The sequence below is a fragment of the Anneissia japonica genome, unplaced genomic scaffold, assembly GCF_011630105.1.
Source record: "Anneissia japonica isolate Jap-2015-1 unplaced genomic scaffold, ASM1163010v1 scaffold288117_len521816_cov214, whole genome shotgun sequence".
In the NCBI taxonomy this organism is placed as follows: Eukaryota; Metazoa; Echinodermata; class Crinoidea; order Comatulida; family Comatulidae; genus Anneissia; species Anneissia japonica.
This window is the reverse complement of record NW_022685717.1, coordinates 385,705-392,784: the sequence shown is the minus strand read 5'-3', so window position 1 is coordinate 392,784 and position 7,080 is coordinate 385,705. Positions and strand designations below refer to the sequence as shown.

General features: G+C 36.4%; 1 protein-coding gene across 2 annotated transcripts in view; it reads left to right on the top strand.

The window, feature by feature from the left end:
- Nucleotides 1-3,599: 3,599 nt before the first annotated feature.
- The window catches only part of LOC117112232 (zinc finger protein Xfin-like), a 12,234-nt gene continuing 8,753 nt past the window's right edge, over nucleotides 3,600-7,080 (top strand). Inside the window, exons 1-2 of one of the 2 annotated variants that reach the window (XM_033255306.1) lie at nucleotides 3,600-3,662; nucleotides 4,052-4,211. The gene's annotated coding sequence lies outside the window, so the exon portion shown is untranslated. The remainder of the gene's footprint in view (nucleotides 3,663-4,051; nucleotides 4,212-7,080) is intronic. The other variant, XM_033255310.1, reaches the window with a different exon arrangement.

The window sequence follows — 7,080 nt, the reverse complement described above, 5'->3', positions numbered from 1 at the left end:
GAGCTCGTCAGGCAGTCGGACTAAAAAATATATAAAAATAGGCCCGCGCCAAGCCAAACACATGTCTGTCGCAATCACAGAGTGTCATTTCTGGCGATGGGATGCCCAGCCGACCAGGACCCCCTACATTTGACAATTTTTTTTTTAAATGGAGATAAAATCTGAATAAGTCTCAATGAATGCCATTCCGGACTAGAGGTGCCATAATCATAATTTGCTTTGCGACTCCCAGTATAAAATAGACTATTGGTCCATAATTAGTCATTTGCGACTCCCGTGAGGGAAGGGGTGTCTAAGCTTAGGATTGGGAGCAGATCTCCCGTAGGGAAAGTCAATAATTTCTGGATCCCCTCATGTCATGATAGTGATAAATTAAGTAAATCACCCTTTATGTTTATGAAATAAAAATGCTAATGTTGTGTGTGCTTCCTATCTCCTAATAGTCCTGTTTGATCTTAAGTTAGACGGTAGTATTTCCACGCACATATAGTCGCAATACTACTCGCACAAAACTGAAATTCAAAAAGAGGAGAAAAGGAAAAACCTCTTGATTGATTTTAAAAGTATGTACATGCAAAGATAGAATTGAAGTGATTCTTTTAAGTTTATCCAGGAAGGAACATGGTTTATCATTTGTTTTTCATGGTTCGAATAGGCCTACGTCACAAGCTAATCAGTAGACAATAAATCACTATTTTTATGAATGTAGTTTGCACGAAATGTGTAAGCGGGAATGATTATGATTACCAGGAAAAATTTAAAAAAAAATTATGATGAGTATTTCAGTGACAGATTCAAGGGGGACCAGCCGGCCCACCCTCCCTATTTTTTTTTCAAAATTTTAAAAAGTGGAGAAAAAAAGAAAATTATATTTAAAATTTAAGTCTGAAAGTCCCATTTCCGGCCAGTTAGAGGTACCAGGCCATAATCATAAATTTTCTTATCTCAGCCCCAACTATGGTGGGGCTGAGGTGGTCTACACTCCATCTGTAAAATTCCCTCCCTGGGCCCCCTCTTGGAATTCCTGAAACCGTCACTGTATTTTGAAAATATATTGTGGAATTAAATGTTAATTAATTGCATTCCTTATAGATTAATTAAATATGACTCATAAAAGGCTATAGACGCCAGAGCTTCCGGGTGCCCCTCCCCTGGATCCCACCGGGGCCCTGGGCGGCCCCTCTGTACCCCCGCCAAGTCTTGGGCCTACTGCCCAAGATATTCTTTTTTTGGAATTCGTTCCTCCCCCCACCCCACCACCTTTTCACAACGGATCGACGCCCTTGCCCGTCAACTCGTATAAATTTAAAAAAAACCATATAGTCATTATTATTCATATTGTACCTTATATAATGTGTTTGTGTTTCTTGTAATTCTTAATGGAGGTATAAACAACTCAATTCATCTAGTTATGGCAGTGATAAGAGACTAAATTTTGAACAAGTTATCATTTAGCAATAGACCTACTTTGATTTAAGGGCCACGCGAATTGTGAATTGATCATTATTTGGATCTGAGATATGCTACTACCTTCTGTGTGTACATGCTTTCATGGGTCCACTCTTTAGCATTATGCACAAGGCATTTTTGTGAGTACTATAGGCCAAATGGTTTGAGTTATACCGGAAAAATAGGATACGCTGAAAGTCAAATTCTTAAAAAAAAATTCTCCTTGTGTGAGGGTCTCTCATGAACATTACACACACACACCCGCTCCAGGCGACCAAGTCAGCTATGGGGATCTCTTCGGTCTGCTGTGAAGGTATGCTCTGATTGAAGTTTTGAGGCCTGTAAGGGCACTATATTTCCATATATATGTTTTTGTTTTTGTTTTTGGTTTTTTTTTAGTTTAAAGTTTAAGTACCTATATAAAAGTAATACAAAATATAATTGTAGACATTGTTCAATGGTCAATCCGATAAATAAAAAATACCATTCAATAAATATCGAATGTGCTTTTACATTTAGTCATATAAGAAGAGAAATGCTTATTATTATTATGGTCAGTCCAGCTCTCTGAGAACATCTAAAAATTAAAGACTAAAAAAATCGAAAGTTTTATTATCAAAATATAGTATATAAAATCGGGACCCCTAGCTACTAAACTAACCCCACAGTCTAGTTACGCCACTGCTTTTATCATATACAGTAGGCCTATTATTATTTAAATACCCATACCGTACTCGCGCAAATAAGCGCCCCCATTGAATAAGCGCCCCTCGAATGTGAAAATTTCCTTAAGTGCCCCGTTTGAATAAGCGCCCCATCAATAATATCATAAGCTTTTCTTTTTAGGAAGTCAATAATCCAATCAATCCTGAGACTGTGGTTGTTGGCATGATTTGAGCTTCAGAGTGGAATCACACTTTTTTTTAGGTCAATATCAAAATGAGGATATTTCTCTTGGACAGATGAGAGTCCGATCCCTGGACATATAACTTTTCTCTTACATTGTCTAGGCCTAGTCCTACTCCTCTTTTACTTTTTCCGACAATTTGCACCTTAAGCAAATTCTCATCTGAGTTTTCAACCTGCACCTGCCACCATTCTTCGGCCGATGGCAACAAGCAAGCTAACCACTCCACAACCACTAACTGCATTTGCTATTCTGCCGTTATGTAAATATTCACAGCATTGTCATGAGCTACGGTATGTTCTCTGGACGATTAGCTTTTCCGCCGCACCACCATTCGTAATGCCCTTTAGGCCTATACAGTATAATCTCTTTTTTTATTCTGTCAAAAAGTGCCTCTTTTTAATGTTCTCCTCGATTTTCATCTATTTCCATAAGCTTGAATTTTCCACACTGTTTTCTACGGGTTTTTTTTTGTTTTTTTTTTTGTTTTTTTTTGTTTTTTTTTGCATTTTTGACATTTTGATTTTAGGCCTATTTACTAATTATGCAATTTTTATTATTTTATTAATAATTTCATACTACTGTTTATTTCTGATTATTTATTACTGATTAATATCTTTTAATTGATCGAACAAGTCCGTTGTAGGCCTAAATGTTTTACTGTATTTATATAGGCTTATTGTATTTATACTTATATATTTTAATGTAAATTTGTTACAACTCGAGTTTAAATAAAGTTTGAATGAATGAATAAGCGCCCCGTTTAAATAATCGCCCTGTTTGAATAAGCGCCCCTCAATAAGTATAAAAAAATATTTTAAGCGCCCGGGCATTTCGCGCGAGTAGGCCTACAGTTGTTCTTCGTGGGTGACAAGCAAAATAGAGTAAAAGGGTACAGCGAAGACAAGTGACGTAATGGTAATATGCGTGCCCCTGATTGGTTGATTAGAAACTACCGCAATCTTCTGTGCAGAAAAAAAAAATCGCTTACAACGCAGACTTGATAAATAGCGCCCTCTTGCTATTCATAATTCTGTTTGTTTTTATTATAATCTATACTTCTTTAAACCAGTTATTTAGTTGTTCACTTTAAAATTCAACAAAAAATATATTCATTAAAGGTATATTTTTTTAAATGATATATTAATAAGTTATATTATCTAAATAGATATATGTTTATATTATGGAACTATTTATTTATACAACAATTAAATACCATTACCGTTGTAGAGGGCGCTTGTACTTTGTTTTTCTGTTTTTATCGTTTTCTTTGTCGTATGTGTCCCGATTTGGTGCTCAGAATAAGGTACGCCCTGAATTTTGCTTTAAAATACTACTTTAGATGTTAATTATTCATATTGTAATAGCACAGCATATCATATGAAGTTGTATCAAGGCTCTTGATTACACGGTCATTTGAATAAAAATATGCTGTCTTTTTTTATCAAAAGTAAATTATTTGCAACAATGTTGATGTGGTGGGCACGTCCTGAGTCTCAGTGCTAAGCACCTACGACGAGACGACAAGTTCTTTTGTTGGACTGTCCATTCATCTTTTGCTCTAACGATAATGTTTGTGTTTTGTAATAATTAATGCAAACTCGGGCAGTATAAGCATAAATGAAAATAGGATTTGTTTTTATGAAATTATAGGCTTAGAAACACTTAAGAGAATGTAATTTATATTGATTATAGATGATACAGTAGTACTGTACAGTCAACTGCCGATGAATAAAATGTAGCCAGAGATTGGAGGGAGCAATGGTGCACTTACAATCAAAACGCTTGTGACAGGTTACTACTATGGTCAACTGGTCCTAACGTGACAGATCAAAATATAAACGATTTTGTTGTGGTAGGCAATACTCAAATGAGCATATTGATTTTATTAGCCATAACAATATAGACTGTAGATAATTTACTTCATGTTCTTGCAAATTATTGGATAAAACCCAGAAATTTAGCAATTTTAAAGTATTTTAGGGATGTAAATAAAGGCGAATTGAAAGGGCGAAAAACAATAGGCCATGTTTACTTTACTTTCTGTGTTTGTATCACTCCCCCTATCTAATGCTAGGAAATGGTCCTTTACATTTATATATATATTTTAGTGCTTATATAAACACAAAAAAAGTCCAAACATTTCATTGAGGTTACACTGAATATACCAATGAGCAATTGAGAGAGCAGCTTAGCTCAAGCTTAGTCGGCTAATCTGGTGGTAGCCGCTGTGTGTGCGCTAAACCGTGGAGATGTCTTGGTCCCCGGTTCAATTCCCATCGCTGCCTCTCCTTGTGTTTCAGCTAGAGAGCTGAAATACAAGTTACAATAGCGCACAGTCTTTCGGATGAGATGTTTAAGCCATTGGTCCCATGTGCATTATGGCCCATGTGCACGTTAAAGAACGCAGTTAGTGGCGTCGAGAGCCAGTAAGGGCCCCGGGGTAACACCTCACATGGGCCCCCCCCCCTTTCACTTGGGACCCCTACTCGGCCGCTCCCCAAATTAAGTCTCCTCCTAAGGTCCAAACCCACATACATTTCATGAATATGATTCCATGTGATTATTTTTTTGCAATGTAGATGTATCAGAATAATCTGATGAATAAACGATAATAATTATATATATAATACGCGTAAATACATACCACTTTGCATGCAGGGAGAGGTACATATAAAATCAATAATAAAGATTAAGATCAGTATCATATTTTATTTCACTTACATTAAGAGGAATTTACAAGAAATAAAACCATAAATGTAGAGTTTGTTCTGACAACAAAAGTTTTCATCCTGGCTTGGGCTCGGGCCCTATGGAGATTTTGTTCTTACCCCAAAAATTTTTCATCTTGGTCCGGGGGCCCCCCAGTAGACCTCGGCCCTGGGGCAGCGACCCCCTGACCCCCTCTCGACGTCACTGAACGCAGTACACTCTTCGGAAAAGAGTAGGGGATTGTCTCCCGGTGTACTGCCCAATCACTACCAGAAGGACCCCACTGGAAATAAGTCTTCTTCTAGACTTCCGTGGGCTATCCTTGGTGTTTACACCGAATAAATCCAATCCAATATTTAATGGTATTTCACTGTATTTTTACTTTTATTTTTCAGCATCTTATGTTTTATAATATATTATTGTTTTAGTTGTTATCTTCACCATCGAAAAAATTGTCAGCTACAAAATTTGATAGTGGAACAGTAACTTAGAATTAATACCTTATTGAGACCAGAATGTATACAAATTAGAATTAAAAATATAGTTAACAAGGTTAGTGGTTGTGTTCAAACTCATGATTAAAAACAACTCCACTTCCTAAACCTCATAAAGAGACTTCGTTGATAAAAGCATTAAATTATTTCATTTATTTATTAGGGCCCCTGAATATCAGCCGACTTTCTAGAGTACACTATAAAAAAAAAAAATACAATCCTATCCAAAGGAAGCTCATGAATCTTAACTGGACCTAATCAGGGGAGCTAATCAGCAGGGGCAGGTCCAGAGTATTAATATCTGGGGCTGTGCATCTGCAAATCACCAACCGGGGTGGTTGGGAGGTGGGGGTGTTGATGTTTTACATTGAAATGCTTGAAAATAGAAGCTAATATATAAAATTGTAATGGAAAATTTGCTTGTTTTGTAGGCGATAACTAAATTCCTATATTCCTGTATAAAAAAAATGAACATTTTTAGCATTTTAACCCATTCGGAGGAACTACAGTACAGTAGTTTGCCATGCATGGTGCGTCCAGCTCGCCACCCCCCCACTCAAAAGCGTACTCCCGTGGAGTCAAAGCACCATTCCACACAGGTTCAACATAAGTGGTCAGTGCATGTTGTCACTAATTAAGCATGGCCTATAATTTACTGTTTTCTTAACCTTCTGTTTTTGATATTTAATTACTGTACGGTTGTGTTTTTATTAATTTTTCTACATTTTATGGCACTAATACTTTAATGGAAATTCACTCATTATTTTGAATAAAAAGTATAGCCGCGTTAGTCTGTACAGTATAGAAAGTATAAAGTAAAAAACAGCAGCACTTTTGAGACTAACAATATATGATTTTATAATTTATAATTTTTAAATTATATATTGTTAGTCTCAAAATTGCTGCTGTTTTTTACTCATTATTTTGTTATTCATACTAAAGAAGCTATTTAAGTTTAATGCAGAAATTTATCATGATATTTTAACGTTCAGTCAGGCCAACATTTATTAATTGTGGTTTCGGTTAACACATGTTTTATTTCAGTCTTGTCTTGCACCCCTCTGCTTTTTGTCTTTGGTTTTGGAGGTGAAGTGTGTTGCGGGGGGTGGGGGGCTCGATCATCAGTTGAGGGGTGCTTCTGTAACTCGCAACATTTTAGGTGATTTGGGGGGGGGGTTGCTACTGGTGGTGCAAGTAATTTTTAGAGGGGCGTGCGCACCCCTTGATACGCTACTGTTGCATAGCCATATTATCAGTTTCCAATGAAACAGCAATTAAAGCTCTGTCAGGATGTTCCTATACTGTATATGGTCATGATGTGATGAAAAAAATTTTAGGTGAATCATATTTTCTGCCTTGAATTTAAGTGTTTGTTATTAATATAGTTTTGTAACAGCATTATTAATTATATGTCATTTAATATACTGTACCTTTTTCTGTTAAAGAAGATAGCTGTAGGAAACCCCCAATTCCACACCACAACCTTGCTGCTCTGATGACACAGAGCCAAACCAAACT